Source organism: Chinchilla lanigera, unplaced genomic scaffold (genome assembly GCF_000276665.1).
Source record: "Chinchilla lanigera isolate Chin_1 unplaced genomic scaffold, ChiLan1.0 scaffold00075, whole genome shotgun sequence".
NCBI lineage: Eukaryota > Metazoa > Chordata > Mammalia > Rodentia > Chinchillidae > Chinchilla > Chinchilla lanigera.
Window position 1 is genome coordinate 4,364,916 of NW_004955476.1, and position 21,273 is coordinate 4,386,188.

At 35.0% G+C, this 21,273-nt stretch overlaps 1 long non-coding RNA gene across 4 annotated transcripts; it reads right to left on the bottom strand.

The window, feature by feature from the left end:
- Nucleotides 1–587: 587 nt before the first annotated feature.
- LOC102011654 lies at nt 588–20,508 on the bottom strand. Of its 4 annotated transcripts, none has more exons than XR_001230810.1 (5): nt 18,700–20,508; nt 13,997–14,138; nt 11,717–11,898; nt 10,506–11,537; nt 588–4,168 (listed from the first exon to the last, which is right to left on the bottom strand). It is a non-coding gene; the product is annotated as an uncharacterized LOC102011654 (long non-coding RNA). The 4 variants fall into 4 exon arrangements; XR_001230809.1 differs by having other exon boundaries at nt 10,506–11,594; XR_001230808.1 differs by having other exon boundaries at nt 588–3,232; nt 3,681–4,168; nt 10,506–11,898.
- Nucleotides 20,509–21,273: the final 765 nt, after the last annotated feature.

A 21,273-nucleotide genomic window follows, 5' to 3' on the forward strand; every position in this document is an offset into this window, starting at 1 on the left:
ACTATAGGATACATTTATTAATTCCATACTCCAAAGAAAGGCCCAAATGTTCTGTAGAAAATGTTGAACGTTGTTTTTGTTACTTTTCCTCATTACTGAGACAAAATATCCTACACCTATAGTTAAAGGTGAAAAGTTCATTGAGCTCACAGTCTCTCGAGGTTTCAGTCCATAATCAGCTGACTCCAAGGCAGGGTGGTGTGGCAGAGGGGCATCGCAGAGGAGAAACTATTCATGGAAGGCAGAGGCATCAAACTGACAAATAACCTGCAAGCAGTATATGACAAAGAACCACCACAGCCCTCTGTCTTCCTCTTGTATTCTGCCCAGGATACACACCAGGTTACACCCACTCCCAGAACTATGCCAAACAATCAAGTGCGCTAATTTAGTAATCACACACCCTTGACCTCAGCATCACACACTCTAGCCCCAGCCAACTCTGAAATGCCCCACCTATGACCACATGAAGCCTTGAGGAGACATCTAGACATAAGCCATAACAAGGGGTGAAACTTTAAAGATAAATTCAAAATTAGAGGTGGATCAAAAAGATTTATAGTGCTACTTGACTTTTTATTTTTGGAGTAGTGTAACTCATGGATATATTTCCAGAATGTATGCAAAAATAAAATTTTTATGTGCCAACTTGTTCCTGCTCTCTCTTCCCAAATTAGGAAAAGTTGCATGAGTTAGGTCAGATCTTCTAAAAATAATTATTCTTGACTAAATTTTCCTAAACCCTCGATAAACATCAAAAAACATCTATCACAATTTGTAATTACTTTAAACACACTTAATAAAAGCTAAATTTTTAAACATATAATTGTGTCTTGGTCTCTATAATGAACTGGTTCCAGGATGCATGTGAATATCAAAATCTAAAGGTACTCCAGTCCCTTATATAAAATAAAATACTATCATGTAGAACAGGTATGCATGTTCCTGTGTACTTTAGATCATTTCTAGATTATTTACGAAGCTTAAAACAATGTAGGTGCTATATACACAATTTCATACCTTATATTTAGGAAATAAGGATGATGAGAAAAAAGTTTATATTTGTTCAGTAATGACACAATTTTTTCTGAATATTTCCATTCCTTTTCCTTTCAACCTTTGGATGTGGAGCCAGAAATATGTAGTGCTAACTATACTTAGTATTTAAATATTTTTTTAATCTGTCAGAGTTGCAAGGCAATCAGTCATTAAACTCCTTGAAATTAAGCAATATTCTTAGATGAAGTAATTTGAAACTGTTGTAAATAATTATTTGTGCAAGAATACTTGTGTTTAATGTGGATAATCTCAAAATTTAGGACCAAGTCACTTAATTATAAGGCACTGACTGAATTTCTAGCCTTTATCGCATGTGGAAATCAGGTTTTTAAAGTCTATCAGTACCTCCTACCCTTGGAGGATAAAGGACATGTCTAGTGTCTGCTTCTGTTTTCTGTAATAATTGCCTTCATCCTTTTCCAGCTCTCTACATCAGTAGAGAGCAGAGCGTTAGCATTCAGTTTTTGGATATATTAACATGACTCAACATGGTAAAAAAAAATTGGGTGGAATTTACCTTCAAGAATCTGTTACTTAGAGAAATGGAGAACAGAAAGACTGATCTCTAGGCTGTCCACCCGCAGGGAGGGTAATCATCTTTATCCTCAGCCAATTCTATACCAAGATCAGTAATAATTAAAATATTCTCATGTGTGATATTTGGAGCCTTTCTATTTATGCTAGGTCTGAAATATTCTTTTCCTCAAAGAATTTGATATTTAACAAAGAAATAAAATTGTGGTAATTTTCCAATTCTCTGAACTATGTGCTTGTCATAGCTGCAATGTCATAGCCATGATTAAAATTGCTTAAATCTTAAAATAATCTGTATCTGGACATGAAGTACTAGAGCAGCTGTGATTCTTAATAATGTAAGGATCAATGATCCTCATCAAAGCAACTTCAGTCTGAGCATGATACAAACTTTATAAAAGATATAAGTACTGAATGTGAAAAATTTTCAAATCTTTAGTTTAAAATACAGTCAAATTTCAGTGAATGAAAGACTCCACAGAACTCACTCAAAAGCAACAGTGAGAAGAAAAATTTGGGACAAAGATTGTATCTCCAACCTGAAACTAAGATGTGACAAGGTGACAAATTGAGTTGTTCTTATTTTAGTTTCTGTTTTTCTGCTTCTGAGTGAAGGAAACAGATCTGAGAAAGGTTTTTATGAAATTTCAAGCTTGTGTAATTACTAGAGCATACTCATTAATGTTGCAGGGCTATGGAAGGTGTTTTAGGGGAAAGCTACGCTATAGGATTCAAGACCTATGAATGCAGTAAATCTAAAATGACAGTCATGGGAGAGAGCAGCATCTCTTATTAGTTGTACTTTTATGTTTATTTTGCACAATCTGAAATAACAAGTGAATTAACTATGGATATCCTGAAATAAATAAATAAATAAATGTATGCATGTTTTCTTTTTGGAGACAACTGAGACACAGTAAGAGGTGATAGAAAGAACTGATAGGACTGAACATTTGCAGAACTGTTGACTTCAGTGTAACCTCAGACATATTCTAAGGATGCATTTTATTAGGGCGACACAGATGGACATTTTTGGTTTTGTGTGTACTGAACTATGTAACAGGTGGGAAACGCATGTGTATGTCCAAGCTGCACTTTCTAAGTCCCTTTGGCGACTGACACATGCTGTGACATACTGCACCACCATCTCCCAGACACCGGCTTCTGCTAAATGCCACTGACACTTTCTGTATTTAAATCATTAAAAGAATTAGTGGCATTTTTCGAATATTTTATGTAAATTCAAAATAAAGTTATTTAAATATTTTCCATTCAGTGCAGAAACTCTTTGATGACGTGACATATCTCAGTGCAGAGGTAAATGTGTATGATATGCTCTGCTTCACTGCTGCTTTATTTGAAATGTACTTTTATGTAATGGCTTGGTGGCACAGCTATTGTTTCTGGTTATTGTTGTTATTCATGAATCTGAATTTGGATGGGAGTGATGGACGGAGACCGCTCCTCTGTGCTCTGAGCTGCAGCATTTGGATGTTGCCCAGCTGGCTTCAAAAAGTCAGTTTCAAACTGAATCACTCCCAAGATGGCTGCCTAATACCACCTGTAGATTCCTTCCCACTTGGCCTTTTGCCTGGATTGGTTCCTCATTGCATGGGAGGTGATTTCCAAAAGAGATGTCCTAAAATACAGGAAGTAGAAACTATCAGCCTCATCAGCTCACCCACACATTGCTCCAGAGTTCAGTTTTATTATACTCTATTGATGAAGCAATCACACCCCTACCCAGGGGAGGGAGCATGGGCTCCCCTCATGATGTAATAATTGACTACGATCTGGGGACCATGGATTGAAGTCAGCATATGACACATTCATAAACTCACTAAATTGACTATAACTGTGCACCAGGTTAGCCTTTAACTATTGTACCACACTTAATGCTTTCTAGTCTAAAAATAATGTCTTTGACATTTTTATTTTGGACAATTAGTCACATGTAAGAAGAAAAATATGGCCTGAAGCTGAAATCCACAATATACAGACCAACTTAATAAAGGTAGCTCTACAAGTGTATGTCAGGGTGATGCTCTAAGGTCCCTCTTGATGCTGACCAATCAAAACAAACTTACTGGAGGAACACAATGCAGATCTAAAGTCTTACAGCCCCAGAAGTCAAGAGTTAAAATTGGTCTCACTGGGCTAAAATCAAGGTCCAGCAGGGGCTGCAGTCCTTTGTGGAGAACCCAGAAGGCAATCAACTTCCTTGAGTCTTCAAACTTCCAGAGGTTCCCCCATTTTTTTTTTCCATTTGGACACTGCCTCTCTCTTCAATCAGGCCAGCTTCTATTCTGTCTGACTATAACTGCTGCTCCTGTCCATCCACCTGCCTTTGTGACATGGATCGTACATGCATTCATTTTATTAGGTGATTGTGATTGCATTTGGTCCACCCCGGTCTGATCCCAAATCACTGATGTCAGGGCCTTCTCCTCATCAAATCTGCACAGTTCATTTTACCACATGAGTGAGTGAAGTCACGGGCACTGGGTCAGAGCATGGATGTCCTTCAGAGTGTGGATATCATTCTGTCAAGCAAGTATAATGCTCTTACCTGAGACTAATACAAACAATAATGAAAATTAGCAAATTTGTTAATGTAATGGTAATATGAAAAATTTCAACCATAAGTTAGTTGAAGATATTTGGAGAAAGTTTAAATCAAAAATTTAATTATGTTTGCATTTTATAGGTTTTACTTGCTCTTATAATTTTTCAGTAATAAACGCACTTATGAAAAATCTGTTTTCTAAGCCAACATATCTAATGGCTAAAGATGTTCACATTGTAGAATTTCACACATTTAATTTTTAGCTTGACTGCTAGCTTATCTGTTTTTGAGAAACAGATTTGAAACAAATCACAAAGGAATTTTACCTTTTTTCTCAGCTCATTGGACACAAAAATCTCTTAAGACATGTCTTGCTTTATGTGATATTAAGATGTTCATATTCAAACATGATTTAAGAGACATGCATCAGGGGATTGTGGTGCTGTCTGCCGCAAGGAAGATCATAATGGTATTATCAATACAGCCCATTCCAGACCATTGTCTCCGAGCCTGTGTGCACTCTACCTGAATTTACTGTGTGCCTGAACATTATATGTCTGCAAGGATTGAGTACACTTTGCAGTTCAGGCCAACCTAGGGTTTAGGCAGTTTGTCATTTGTGCTGTCTCCTTTGCCATCAGCAATGAATTTTCCCCAGGGACCTCTGTATGTTAAATAAAGTAAAATTCTTAAGTGTACATGTCTCAGCCTTATTTGTGTTTTAAGATGAAGTCAAGGCTGTGGATCTCAAGGACAAAAACAGGCAGTATCCCTGTGATATGCAAGAATATAGGAGGCAGGCACGAAAGCAAGGGGCTTGGGCGCAGGGCCCTTGATTCATGTAGAAGGGACGCCACATGTAAAGAACCAACTTAGGAATGAATAGAGAGAGGGCATTTCTGCTTTCATCTCCAGGCCTTTGAAAGCAAGCCATGTACATGGTCAGGTAGCTCTATAGATGACAAAATCTCAGCCATGAGTGAGAAAAAGACTCAGTGGTATCAGTGAATACAGAGGAAATTCAGATTTTGAAAAAGATGGTAAGTGCCCATCTGCCCGTTGACAGATGAATGGATAAAGAAAATGTGGTATTTATACCTAATGGAGCACTGTTCTGCTATAAAGGTGAATTAACTTCAGTCATTTGTGGGAAAACTGATGCACCTCAAGACCCTTATGTTAGGTGAAGTAGATCAGTCTCACAGGTTTAAGTATCATACAGTGTCTCATATGAGAAACCAAAATACAAATATAGACCAACAGAAGAGACAGATAATATTAGGGAGACAGATCTTCTGCGAAAGGGAAAGGAAGCAAAAGATGGGGGAAGAGGGGAGGGAAAAAAGGGCAGAGGAATGATCACAGAAGATGCTCTCGGTGTAAGCACCAACTCCTCATGAGGAAGGTAATCATTATGGACTGCAAACAAGGCCCCCCCAAAAAACAAAATGAAAAACTCTGGTTTCCATTATCAACCAGCACAAAAAGTGGTTTTACTTAGCCATGGGTGTATAGGACAAAGACTAAGCACCAATCGAAGAATTCAAAGCATTAAGTACAACGTAAAAATGTTTGCTGGAGAGCAAAACAAATCCTGAGCCATATGTTTGTGCTTGTTACCTGTTAAGCAAAATACAGAAAGAAAGAAAGAAAGAAAGAAAGAAAGAAAGAAAGAAAGAAAGAAAGAAAGAAAAAAAGAAAGAAAGAAAGAAAGAAAGAAAGGATTAGCATATTTTGAAAGAATCAGTGGCAGAACATGAAACACGTCTGTAATTAAAGTTAATAGACATTCTTACATCTGGTAATCGGAACAACTTCATTGAAGATAAAAATATGCACTATAACAACCACTGTTAATTCCTATCATTTTGGTTTGAAACCCTATATCATTTTTATTTTGTGTTATTTTGTTTTTGTCTATGCTGTTGTTATTTTTTCTTTGTTATTCTCTATAAAATTAAACATGCAAAAAAATTAATAGACATAAAAAAGAATCACATCACCAATTGTCAAGGGAATAGAAAGCTAATATATAAATAATGTTCTCAATGGTGAAAGTATTTGGTAAAATAGTAAAAGAGCTATTGTTATCATGTTCCATAAAAGTAAACACATCTGAAACATGAGAAAAGATTTAAGAGCTAAACAGAGAAATATTTAAAAGTGCCAAAAGTAATTGTGGGACAGAAAAAGTATGATATCTGGGGAAAATACATTGAATAGCACAGTGAAGAACAAAAAGTAAAATTATATGAAATAAAAAAAAATTGGTAAATAAAAATTACCCAATTTTTTATATAGAAAGATTAAGAAGAATAATCAGGCCACCTGAGAACTGTGGTGCATAATCAACAGGTCAAGAATTTGTGTTATTTCCATTCTAGAAAAAGAGGAGACAGAGAGTAGTTCAAGAATATAAAGGTTTGAAGGAAAAGAAATTTAGAAATTCCCAAATTTCTAAATCTTTAAATATTCAGGAATTCTACAACTCCAAACAAGATAAATACATAAAATACATACTTAGAATAATCATAATAAAACTTTTGAAAATAAAGAAGAGGAAAAACAACATACTAGGAAGGGAAATAATACATTGTAAGGGAGAAAGCAGAGAGTCAATTGGCTGTGTGTTTCTCAGAAACCATGGAGGATTTGCTGCAGAATAAAAGAGCATTAGATTATCCCTGAAGTACTTAAGGAACTCTCAAGTACAACCGCGGCAACAAAAGTACCCTTCAGAAATAAGGGTAAGTACATTTCTTTTGGGTGAAAGAAAAGAGAAATCTATGCTGCCATCTGATCTGCTGTAAAAGTATATTCAGGTCAAAGGAAATAATATCAGAGAGAAAACTGAAGCATTGCAATTAAAGAACAAAAGACATAGTAAATATCTGATGAAACATAAGGCGTTATTACTACTTCTCTATGATACATAGAAATATTGAATATTTAGAATGGTTTTCAATGAACATCAATAGAATACATATGACAATTATAACAAAAAGCGAGAAGGAAAGAAAAGATGTTCTTTATTGAAGTAGTAATGGAGTAGCTGGAGGTTGTAAAAAGATATGTAATACAACAAGCATTATTAATTCCCTACCACTTTGTTTGTAACTCTGTATTGTCTGTACAGTGCTTGTGATGTTGTAAAATGTTGTATGTCTGTTAATGTTTCCCTCCTTTTATCTTTAAAATAAAAAAAAAAAGATAAAAAGAGAGGCATGTGTAATTTAGCAGGGGAACCACTTAAAAAATACAAAAATATATAACCAAAATGCAGTGTATAAATTAAACTATTATGATTAAATTGCCAATTACTCAAGACAGGGAAAAAGAATATATTTTTTTGGAAGCTGAGGAGTACACCTGAAAAAAATAATGTTAATTAAAATAAACCAGACAGAGCAGCTTAAATATTATATGGTGTCTCTCATTTGAGTAAGACAAAGTTCAAATAAACACCAAAATAAAGGATTGAGCCAAGGAGTAAAGAGACAGACGTGCTGGGAATGGGAAGGACAAGAGGAGATGGGGTGAGGAGAGAGTAAGAAGAGTAAGAACAAAAATTGGAAGCGGTGAGTTAGAGATGGAGAGAGGTGAGAAAGGAAGGAAGAGGGGGTTAAAAAGAATCAGGAGGGCACCTGCACCTTAAGGTGAATCCAGACTTCATGGACTGCACACATGTAGCAATGAAAATATGCAGGAACAAATGCAAAATAAGACGTGAAGTGCTTCACCGTAGGAAGAAAACACATAAGTAATTACCTCAAACTTATGTGGTCTATGTGCATGAGCTAAAAATGAATATCAAAATATATTCTCAACAGGAGAACAGGGTAAGTCATCTTCAGGAAATCCACTTACAACATAAAGTGATAACTGATTTAATAATGTACGAATAGCAAAATGATAGGTCAGGCAATTACTAACTGAAAGAACCATGAGTAGCTACATCAATATGGGACAAAGTAATCCTCAGAAAAGTAAATATTATCAGGAATAAAGACGACAAATGGAGATGCAAAAAGTAACATTTCAGAGTGTATATTATGAAATTAAATGCATGTGCATTTTAAAACAGTACAACAAAAGGGCCAGAACTAGATGGAGAGAAAGACAAGTCTTTTATATGATTTTCATGCTTCAACATCTTTCAATCAAAAATATACTAAATAAACAGCAAATAAACAACAAGTAAACATTAAGTCTATAGAAAAAGATACCAACATTTTTAAAGGATGGATATAGAACACTTTACACACATAAAAAGTGGCAGAGTATACACAGACTTTCTTATTAAGTGAGCATACATAGTCAACAAATTCAGCTATAATTTGCAGAAAAGAACTAGCAATAAATGTAAATGAAGTGAAATAGAAGATATGTCCTCTAAATATAAGAAAATTCAACAAGAAATTTATGATGGGAATGTGAACTGCTGCTTCAAATTGGGCATAAGGTATAAATCAAGAAATTAAATATTTGAAATAAATATTGCAAATTATTAAGTTATTACTGAGGTTATGAATGTCAGAAGATACAAATCAATATTAAAAATATCAACTGTTTTTCCATATAACACGTTGAAAAATTGAAAATCAAATCAAGAAATAAAATGAAATCATCTACAACAGAATGGCAATGCCAGCAATAGTGATATACTAACAAATATGTGAAAGATCTTCAGCACAAAACTAGAACCAAGGATGGAAGACATCAAAAGAAGCTAAATTAATGGGAAGATATGCAGTTTCCTTGATAAGAAGACTCAGTGTCATTCTGATGTAAATTATCCCCAAAATGGTCTATAGATTCAATCTATTCTAAATTTCCACTGGAATCATTGTTAGCCAAAAAATAACCTAATTTAAACTTTCTGTGGAATATCACAAGAAATATAGTAGGTAAATTTGAAAAGGAGAAAAAAAGACTGGTATTTGCATAACATTTCTGTAGATCAATACATTTCATAATGCAAAAGCTGTCAATAGTGTAATGTTGGCAAGATGATAAACACAGATATAAATGCAACAGAAAAGGGAGTTGATGAATAGGAGTGCAGGAATATATTTCATGGGTTTTTGACACAGATGTAAGGGCAATGCACCAGAAAATATATATCCCTTTCCACAATGAAATGATGCTGGAGGATTGAAACATGACTAGACCAAAAATAAGCTGCAATTCCTATCTTATATATTATAATAAAGTATTTTTTCGATTGGGTCATGAACTTAGATGAAAAGCCTACAACTCTGAGACCTTTAAAAAAATACAGGAGGAAGATTTTCTAAAATGTTAAAATCCAGCCAGGGATATAACACAGTGGCACAGCTCCTACCTGGCAAGTGCAAGGTCCTGACATCAATTCTCAGTATAAAAAAGTCTAGAATCCATTAAAAGAAAGAAAAATGGATAAATTGGACTCTATAGAAAATTTAATACTTCTAAGTTTTGAGTTAGAAGTTTTCAGTCAAAGGAAAAAGTCCTGATAACCTTAGAAAAATGTGTTCCAATTAAAAGTCTGTCAAAAGAGTGGCGTTCAGGCCATATGAAGGCCACTTAAACAAACTATCCTTTAGAAATGAACAAAAGATTTGAGTAAACACATCACAACAAGACTATATGACGGAAAATAAGCAAATGAAAAGATATCAATAGCCTAGGGGCTAGATATTATCTTCTGTATAAAAATTACAGAGAAGGAAAATTATAAGAAAAGAAAAGAGATAAACGGCTGACCTCTTCATGGAGGAAAATAACTAAAAGAAGTTAATGTTAGGGAGCTTTGGGAAGCTTGATGGAACATTATGTATCTTTCTCTGTACTTGCTGTAATTACACAACCTTATGCATTTGGTTAAATCTAAAGCACTATTCCCTAAAGATAGTGAACCGGGCTCTATGAATTTTTTCAAAACAAAATAATACTTCACAGGTACCTCTACTGAAAATAACATGACATCCCATGGTGCATCTACTTTATCACTGCTCATTTGAATTAATGCAAACTGTTTAAAATTAAAGGATCAAGTGGAACGTGCACTTGGAACACAGACTGTTTTGAATAACGGTAAAGGAGAAAACTTGATAGATTCAGAAACATCCAGGAGTATGAGCAAGGAGAAACTGCCTGGGAATATGGGACTCACACTCCGTCCTAGCAGCATGGCTACCTGGGGCTTACATACACGTGCATGGCTGCTCCAACCTTGACTCTGAGGATTATCATATTTCTCTTACATTCACATGCTCTTTTGACTTTTATGTGCAGTATTGTTTATATTTGATATAAGTTGATGTGACTGTGAAAATCTGATTCTGTATTAGTTTTAAAGACTTACGTTTCTTTCTTGTAGCCCAACGTTTTGTAGATTTGGGGCTCCACTCTCATGCCTGTCCAGGAGTTGATCTGACATATGTCACATCTGCTTTGCATTTGTGAGCCTTTATCCTTCTGGTGATGAAGCCAGACTTTAGGACACTTATGCATTTTGTTCAGCCCAGCAAAACTTATCCATGGATTTTCTTCTCAATGTGACCAAATCTGCATTATGTATTAATTTTGTCATTCATCCAAACAACTATCCTCAGCTCTGGATAGTAATTTTCAGGCTGAGAACTGTCTTGAGTGAGGAGTTTTCCTCTGAGATCTCTGAAAGTGATGGGCAGAAAATGATGTCCTGCCTATATCTATTTCTGTTCCTTAATTCCAGCAAAATGGACATTTGGAAAATTCATCAACACCTACAACAATCTCATTTGAGAAAACCTGCTGCTTTTTATATCTGGTACTGCAAGGAGTCAGAAAAAAATATCAATAAAGAGTACATGGCTAAATAAAGTCACTAAAACAACATCAAACCTTCCATCTTTATAAATTAAAAATGTCTGGGCTAGAAATTAGACCGTGTTTGTACTTGCCTTTGTGTACCAGATTAAGGAATTTTTAGGTGGAGGTGATAACCTAATATTGGAATTTATAGTTGTCTCTAAATTGAAAGTAGAGGAAATGCAGTAGATAGTGGCTTAGAGAGTGCAGGGAATGACCTAGCTGGCGTGATGTGCATATTTAGAAGTAATGCACGCGGCTCCTCTGGGGACATCTAAGGACTGGTTTCATTCTTATTCAGTGCTCTCGCTTCTTACTGTCATCTTGTTTGTCTTTGGTTCCATTGATGGTTAACATCAGGCCCACTGTCAAAGATACAGTTCTCTGTTCAGGTTCAGTGAGAGTCTAAGAATCTCTTCCTTACTCAAGAGAGGAAAATTCATTGTATCAGTCCTGATTGGTCACCTTCTCATTGACTCAACTCTGAACCAATCACGGTGGAGGTCTGTCTGGGCCGGTACTATCAGCTCCTGCTTGGAGCACCCTATGTAGAAGGAAGGTGGAACTCCTTCAGTTGGGATGGAAAAGCCATGTCCAACCCCTGGAGATGGGTGAAGTACAACACCATGAAGTATTATTCGATTTCATTATATATTTTTTCAAAAATTATATTTTTTCTACAAAATGAGAGAATGTAGATGAAGTGCAAAATTCATTATTTACCATGCCAGCAAATCCACAGGATGGTGTACAGAAGTATTTGTTGGATGAATATATTAATTGTTCAAATTAAAGGTAATTCTCAGCCTGCTCGTGAGCACCAACATGGCAAGAATCTTCTCTGTTCAGCATCTGTTCCTCACCTTTGAAGTGAATTTATTAACTTCCACAGAGTTGTTTCAGAACTGGCAAGGAAATTCATCCAAAAGTTACTTAACCAATGAAAAAGAATACTTTAAAAGTATTTTTTAAATATGTAGTTAATATTTTCTAAAATTTTTTGAAATATGGTACAAATATTAAAGGTTTAAACAAATTTTCCTTTCAAATAAACTTGTTTTAATCACAAAACTTGAAAATCAGAGAATTTAAAAACCAATGCAATAAGACAGAACAAGATATTGAGATTAATTGTGAAAGGAAATTTTCTGCCTAAGTGCCTCCAATGTGCTGCAAAAATAAAGTATATTGTTGTGGAAAGTGCTGCATTTTTCTTTTGGTTAGAAATAAAGAGATGTGGAGAAAAACATCAGATAAAATAGAAAACTGTAAGAAAAAATTAACAGAACTTACATAAATGAGCCCACTTATTTCTAAGTGTTCCATTATCTTCTCTTTGCTATTTTAGCTAAATTTAACACATAAATTCTACATGTTAACTAAAAATTTCAAAGTTCAAAAAATTCTTAAAGCAAATTTTATGTCAGAAGTATGCAAATCATTATTTCAATGGCCATTATATTTAACCTTAACTAATTCTTTACTGAAGAGTCCTACAACCTCAGATAGATGAAATCTCCACATATACTTGGAGTTTGTTTACTTATATATGTGTATATATAAATGGAATCCTCTTAAAATTATAAGTCAAAGAACATACATGTATGAGTTGCATATATATGTGCAATTATATATATATGGACATGTATGAATTTTATATATGAATTATAAATAAATCTGTGATTTAAATATATTTGCTATATATTTGACTTTTGCATTTAAGTGTATATGTAATAAAAATATACATATACATATATAAAGTTAAATTTTCAATTTAATCATTAGAATTTCAATATTCTTTTAATATTACCTTTTGAAAACTATACATTTTATTTTTTTATGTTTTAATCTTTTGGTCTTTTTGAGACAGGGTCTCAGTATGAAGTTCAGGCTTGCCTTGAGCTCAATTTGTAACCCAGGCTGGTCTCGAACTCACAACGATCCTCCTGCCTCAGCCTCCCTAGTGCTGGGATTACAGGCGTGCCACCATGCCCAGATGTATGTGTTTTAATCTGTCTTCTCTTTTTGAATTGTGGTAGATCAGAAAATGCAATTTTAAAACAAACTTGTTGAGTTGAAGGTGGAGACAGGAAGCCATCTGTTCTCTTAGTTGCCTGATGCTACGAACACAACTACAAAGTCAAAGATGTTTCTACATTCATCCTTCTCCTCCAGGTGAAGAAAGAACTTTAATAAATCATTGCTGTTTTGAAAATTATAATAGAGTGGTAACTATTTACAAATTAGCCTTTATTTGCTTTTCCCCAGTTTCTATCTCTGGAGACACAAAGATTTATTTTTGTATTGTTAGTTTGAAAATTTGCTTCTGTTTCACGAAGATGCGCTGCTATAAACATGGGTGCACATCTCCTTAAAAAATCTTGGAAACAACACAAATGCCCATCAACTGAAGAATGGTTAAAAAATATGTGGTATTTTTATACAATGGTGTACTACTCAGTGATAAAGAAAAATACACTTGAGGCTTTTATAGGAAATAGATGTAACTAGAGATCACACTCATAAGTAAAATAAATAAGACCTGCATGTGTAAACATCATATCCTCTCCCTAATGTAAGAAGATGAAAGAGTAAATAAGATCTGAAAAGTACAGTAGATATTGTGGAAGGGAAAGAAACTGCTCAAAAGGAAACAACAGCTGGGATTAGGGAAAGGAGAAAAGAAAGAAAGAAGGAAGGGAAAAATATATATAAAATACACACAGGATAGCTAAGATAATGATACTACTAATTTCGATTGCTTTATTGAAAAGAACAGTTAATGCTTACTTTTTGATCAATTTTGCATGCCTATATCTGATAATCTGAAGAACTACTTTGAGGATAACATTATAATATAGCAGCCACTCTTGATTTCCTATCATCTTGTTTTGAAATTCTGTATCATTTTTAATGTTTTTTAATTTTTATTTTCTTTGAAATAAAAAATGTAAAAAAAACCCTAATCATCAATAGGAATTAAAAGTAGAGAAGACACTCCACCAGCTAAAATTCCAAGCCTCGTTTTTGATGACTTTGAATCCCCTAGGTTTCTCCCTTGTATATGAGAAGTTCATATGCTGATAGAATTCTGTTTTCCTTTTTTCAGTGTTTTTCATTTCAAGGATCCATTCCAGCTAAGAACCTATGAGGGCAAGAAAGAAAAAAATGTGTCACTAGTCTCCTCTAGAATCAATTTCAAAAAAGTTAAGAATAACGCCACGTTGCATATGATTCATCGTATTTCAGAACAAATAAAAAATGCATTAGCTTAGTTTTCTAAGTAGGTTAACATGAAGCCAGAACAACCAACCTAATAAAAATGAGTTAAATATACAAAAGGTAAAAGTACATTTCTTTCCAATCTCCATAATTAGAATTGTAACATTCATATCACAGCAACCCTGATTACCAACGTCTCTGAGAAGAGACGATGAGAACAAGCGGTTCCAGGAACAATTAGGGAGCTTGATTAGCCAAAGAAGGTGAGAGATCCCTTTTGCTGCAGTGTGAGGATATCTGCTGCTGGCGGCAGCAAAGAAGTCATGGTTTAGGAGTCTAGGAAGCAAAAGTACTGGAAATATGCAGTGGCGAGTATGCAGAAGCCAGTAAGTATGCCGAGAAGTTAGTCTGCTTACAATTAAAAGTGTTTTGGATAACAGAGATATAATGAAGGTGTTATGGTTTATGTCTGGGTGTCCCCCCAAAGCCTCATGCTACCATGGGGCAGGCTTTTAGAGTTTGATTGTGGGTGTGAGAGCTGCACTCGCCCTGGGGTGGATAGTTTGCATATGTAAGGGAGAGGAAAAGGGTGCTTGAGGCCATTCCTCCCCCATTCCGCCCTGGTGTGTGGTTGCTGCTTTTCTGTGTCCTGAGCTGTAGCTCTCCACCATGTGCCACTCTGCCTTGTAATCTGCCAAATACGGACTGAAACCTCCACAAACTGTAAGCGAAATAAACCTTTCTTTCCTTAAATTTGGGTGCCAGATATTTCGTCCTAGCAGCTAGAAAAAAAGTAACCAAGACAGAAGGAAACACAGTAACTTGATTGAGAGTGTATTCACAGGATGGTTCATTCCTAAAGGGAAGTTTTGAAGCCCAGCCCTAACACTTGTTAATTAGGTGAGTTAGGGAAATTTATTACTTACCGAGAGCCCATAATGCTAATACAATGAGGTGCGCGTCATCAGGTTATCGTGAAAATTATATAACTTATGTAGCTCATGTCCTAATTCAGGCCATGGAAAATCATGAATGCTTACTTACTTACTTACCATATAAATATGTATATATGGATACACAAGACAGCTAACATAGTTGTACTAATGATTTCTATTGCTCTATTGAAAGGAACAGTTAATGTTTAATGGTTTGATCAATTTTACATGCCTATATTTGTTTATCTGAGTAACCAATTTGAAGATATCAATGTGCAATACAAAAACCATTTCTAATTTCCTTCCACCTTGTCTGAAATTCTGTATTGCTTGTATTGTTCCTGTGTTATTTTGTAAATGTATGTGTATTTGTTCATATGTTTTTATTCTTTTATCTTTAAAAAAAACTTAATATCCTAAAAAAAGATTTTAATGTTTGATTTAAAAACAAAGCAATAGGGTCAGGCATGGTGGCACACGCCTGTAATCCCAGCACTCAGGATCTGAGGCAGGAGGATTGTTGTGAGTTCAAGACCAGCTTGGGATACAAAGTGAGCTCAAGGCCAGTGTGAACTGCATGGTGAGACCCTGTCTCAAAAGAGACTAAATAAATAAATAAATAAATAAATAAAATGAAAACAAAGCAATAGACTCCTCTGGCAACACAATTTAAAAATAGTACATGGTAAGAGAAAAATACCTACCATTATCCTCACTCAAGATAGTTTCCTTCAGTATAGAGAAATTTTGTTTTGCTGTGGTTCTATTGTAGATCAGGGCTATATGCATTTATGAGAGATTGTAAAGGTAATACAAATGTCATCTCCTTCAAGGAACTCTGTCTAATTTATAAGTGATACTTTTAAACACAAATATGCTAAGTCATTATAATAGAGGCACTGGATAAGAAAGATTAATTCTGATTTGACCATTTGGTAAAATATGCTTTTTACCCACTAATCTATTTGTTGAAGGCTACTGGTAAATGAATCAATCCTCTACTGAGAAATGTCTGTCTTGATTTCCAGGGAAAGTCAGTACAGGAGGGCCTCTGTGTTCCTTTAAACAGTTTTAAGAGCTTCAATAATCCTGTCCTTTGGTAAAGGTTATTTGTGGTCCTCTGATTGAATTAAAGAGGTAAAATACACATGGAAGAGACTTCCTGACTCTAGACAATGCAGGTACAATCCAAGTCTATTATATATTTTAATAAATTATTGCAGCAGATTTTGCTTTGAAGGTTTTCTGTGTACAGAGGTCTGTCTTATCAACATTGCTATGAGGTCTCTTATGCTGGTTCTAAAGCAAACTTGAAATGATTGGGTGGGAAATGCAGTCATAATATTCATATTTTACTCTGAATTCAAATTTTGCTCTATACCAGAATATATGAGGGTCATCAATTTTTATATTCTTAAATTTGAGGCACCTTTCTTTGTTTTATGATGATTGAATCCTTTTTCCATTCTCTTTCAGGCAGGTATAGTTTTGGAAAATATTATTCTGCTCAGTAAAATATAAGTTTTAGTCTATATCTGATTTTTAAAGTATAACCTAAATACACACAGGTAGGGAAATAGTTTAATCTCTTCTCTGTAGCTCAGTTACTCACCTATAAAATTCAGAAAATCCTGCCTTGTTTCCTTTCCTTATGAAAATTTTGTTCAAATCAGAAGTATTTCACATTAAGTTAAATTGTTTTTAGAACAGTGGTCGTGATCTTTTGAAACTTAAATTAGCTGAACAATTTAATTCTAGGACATGGGAGGACGCTGGGTCTAGTAAGTCAGAATTGTTTTTACTTTTCCTTTATAGTTCATGAAACTCAAGTATCATCAACATATTTACAAATATTAACCTCTAAAACTTTAAAAGTTACAATATTTGATTCAAAATTCCAGGAATCTGTTCCTAACAAATATGAGATAGTTAATTTTTCTTCCAGCTCTCCATTGATAAGGACTTTCCCTTACAGCACTGTCTTTCCTGCTGATATTAATGATTTAAACTCCAGTTCTCCTTACAAATATGTTTTAGACTCTTTTTTAATTAATCCTTTAACTAATCCATCATTACATTCAAATTCCTTCTTTAATTAATCCTTTAATTAATCCATCATTGTATTCCCATACACCATTTTAAGTAGTCCGTGTTGCAATTCTCAAGGTTGAATACTGAGAGTTTTCCTTAATCTTATTTAAATATGGCGTGGCTAGCTTTGAACCCTCCAACTTTCTTATGGAGTTAAAGCAACTGATAAGAACTTTAACAGGCAGTGCATTGGATTTTTCATGGGCATGGAAATATTGTTTTCTTTAAATGATAAATAAACACATGTAAGAAATGTATATCTTTCCACTTATTCAGAGCTTTTTCCTGTGCTCATTTTCTTCATGGAAAAAGTTTCTATTTTTATTGGCAAAGATGCATTAGCTGCTTGTGATTTATTATAGCTATAGTTTAACATTTGATGCTGAGTTGTTCCCAAGACATATTCTTTTCTTTTCCTTTATGTAACAGTAGACATTTATTCTCACATTTTGGCTACCATTCAGATATGTGAGAGGTTGCTGAGATTCTGTAATGATATTTACCTGCATCTTTTGTATACCTTGTTTATTTTATATAGATGACATTCACAAGTGTGAAAATATTCATACAATTATAAAAGACATCCAATTCCCTGCCATACTTTAAATATTATTATTATTATTATTATTATTATTATTACTGTTACTATTTAGTTCTAGAGATACTAATGCATCAGGAGACAACCGATGCTGCAATTCTTGAGTTTTTCCAGCTCTCAGGAGCAGCGTCACACCACAACATGTGCAGACTGTTGAGACTTAGATCTGAAGCATCCCCCAAAGCCTTGTGAGCTCAGAAGTGGGACTTCCGGGAGATAATCGGAGAATAGTCATGCTGTGGATCAACCCAGTGATGCGCTCATCGCTGACCTTCCCCTTAGGAAGGGAGGCTTGGTTTACAGATGGCAATCACTGGGAACATGACCAGGAAGGGCGCATCCCTCTCCAGCTCCTCTCTGCACTCCCTGCTTCCTGGCTCCCATGATGTGAGCAGCTTTCCACATGGCTGGCCCTTCCAGGATGCTCTTCCTGCCTGGCGCCTGCCAGCCAAGCACTGAAACCTTTGAAACTGGGAGCCAAAATAGCCCTCCTCTTTGAAATTGCAATGTCTGGTGTTTTTCCCCAACAGCGAGGAGTGTGAGTAAAACGGCCTCCCACCGGGGCTCATCTTGTAAAGTTTGTGCTATGTCGTGTTAATGCCAAGCTGAGGATGAAGCCTTTAATACATGGGCCTGTGGGAGTCATTCACCACCCAAAATGTGGACAGGAGCGAAGGGATAAGATGGCAAGACCCTGGCAAGACATAGGAAGGAGACAGGCCATGGAGGCTTGGCTAATTTTAATAATTCCCAGGGTTCTTGGGCATAAGTCTTATTTTTAAGCTCTACTGGCTAGACAAAGCAAGTGATGGATTTATGGGTTACGGATGGATTTGTTGGCATATGAGACGTGTGCTCACCAACAGGCCATTTTCCATCTCCCAGAATTCATTGCTTTGAAAGGAGCAGTCTTTTCAGAGTGGGCAAAGTCCCAGATCTCAGAGCTCTAAAATACAAAAAATAAAAATGCGCGATTAACATTCCATCTCCAACTCTCACACATGGATTTCAATGAGAAAATAGTATTAATATTGTCTTTTGGAAATACTGTCTTTATTTCCATATTACATAATTGCATTTTTCACAAAGAATTGGAAGCTGTGTAGTCTGATGCACTGTCTTTTAATTAACAAGGTATATTGGGTATTTTTTCATATGCGTACAAATCTAAATTGCCTTGAATTCAGTTTATCAGCTGCAGAATTTCATGAAAATGCTATATTATGATCTATTTCACTATTCATTTGGGGAGGACATAGAGGTTATTTCAATCCTTTACTAACATAAAAAATAGTGCAATGAATATGCTCATCGCTATGTAATGAATATATTTCCATTATTTATAAGAAAAGAGGAAAGCTATTGATCCATATGGTCATTTATCTGGAATTACATATATTGACAAACTCTAGTCCATAGAGTTCATATCAATTTATTCTTCCACCAACATTTGAGAAAGCCAGTTGCTCTCAAACTGAAAGTCATTAAAAAGGATGAAAATAAACGTGGGCATATACATACACATATATGTATGGATGCATATTTAAAACATACACATATATTAAATATTTACAAATATTTTGATTTTTATTTATAATTTTTTATAGTTGCTATATACTCAAAATGTTTCTCTTTAGTATTTCTTTCCCAAGACTTCTTTCTGTCTTTGATGGTAGCTTCATTAAATCCTTTTGGGAGGATTTTATCTTTCTACCTTTGCTTGAATATATAATAAAAATTTGTATATTTCTTGAATTTATAGTACCACTTGCTTTACAAATTGTGGTGACTTAATGTCTCTATTCTGTAAGCAAACAAGTATTCATAAATCTCACCCATGTTACTTATATATTTTTTATTTTGCCATTTGCATGTGGTAGGATGTAAGGAAGCTTTGAAGGCATTGAAAGTTACAAAGAACTGGAGTTAATGAGTGCATCTTTTTAAATTACAAATTTGCAAAGCAGTTTAGGCTTGAGTTAAAGAAATGACTTGCCCACATAGAAATAGATTATAATTTTTTGGGTTAAAAAAAGAAAAAAAACTATATTCTGTCAATTTTCTACACACAAAGAAAGTTGTCCTGTGTATTATCTACTAATAGCACTACACTTGACTCAGTTAGCTTATCAGTTTTGAATTTCTCTTTCATTTATTTTATATACTAAAAATTTCATGGTCTTTAGTGAAAAAATGAGAAAAAAGCATAGTGAGTTTTACAAGACACCAGAGAACACAGTGTGTCACAAATAACCATACTGTAACACAGCATGACCTGGTTTATGATCCTTTCCTAAGTAGCTTTGCTCCCTACCCTTGTCCCCTTCCTTGGTGCTCAAATAGAGGAAAAACATCCCACTTAAAGAGACTCCCTCTCTGCACCACTTTTTGTCTTTTGAATCCTTAGTTTCATTATTATGTGAGGAAAAACAGCCTTTTCCACAGATGACTTCCAGGAGGAATGGCGGACGGTATCCTGTTTGTTGTACTTTGGTCTCCTTCAGTGTGCCTTCCTTGTGTGCCGCCGGTCCCAGTGACAGAACAACACCTTGGCCCAAGCAAACTGTCACGGGGTTCACAAGATCTTTCCAAAATGCAGACAGTATTTCTCAAGCGGAAACAAAACCCTTTGATGACAATTTTTATACGCCTGTAGTTGCACTCTTGGCATCTGTCAGGATTGATACCAGAAGGATATGAATTACTTTTTGTTTTAAAAGTTAAGTTTCATTTATATAGATAAAGAAGTGAGACTCCAGAGGCTTACAAAAATGCCATTTCCTCAAAGGCTGCATTCATTGCCTGCTATCAGGAGCTCTCTTTAAAATATATCACAGTTGCTTAGACATTGTTGAGCTCGGCTGCCTTTATAAGCAAACATCAGTTAGGAAGTTTCCTCCCTTTTCCAAAATTTTCATCATGAATAACCCTTCACTGCACCAAGAACAGCTAAAGGACAATGAGGATGCACAGATATCATTAAACTCTATATTTGAATTTTTTCACTTCTCAAGACACATTCTAGAGCATGACATTGTGTTTGTAGAAAGTTAATAGATACAAATTCATTTTTAATGTGCTGTGTCATACTTTGTTTATTGTTTGAGCCTTAAATTATTTTCCCTAAGCAATGTGAATCCAGTAAATTGTACAAAGCAAAGGCTGCTTTCTTTTGGAATTTCAATGGATGTAATGTGTGATTAAACTGTGAGTTAATTATGTAACCAAGCCAGAGAACATTAATGAATGCTTTTCTAGTGGGGAAATTTTTTAAATAGAAAAAAAACCCTGCTGTATCAGGGACAGTCAGAGTCACTCTCTGGGCTTGTTTTATGAGCTAGGTTGCAAAAGTGTTAGGCAACAAAATGTTGCCCTTATGTGGACATTTTTCTTTCTGACATTTTTTCAAATGCCAAATTTCCAGGGCTGTTTGT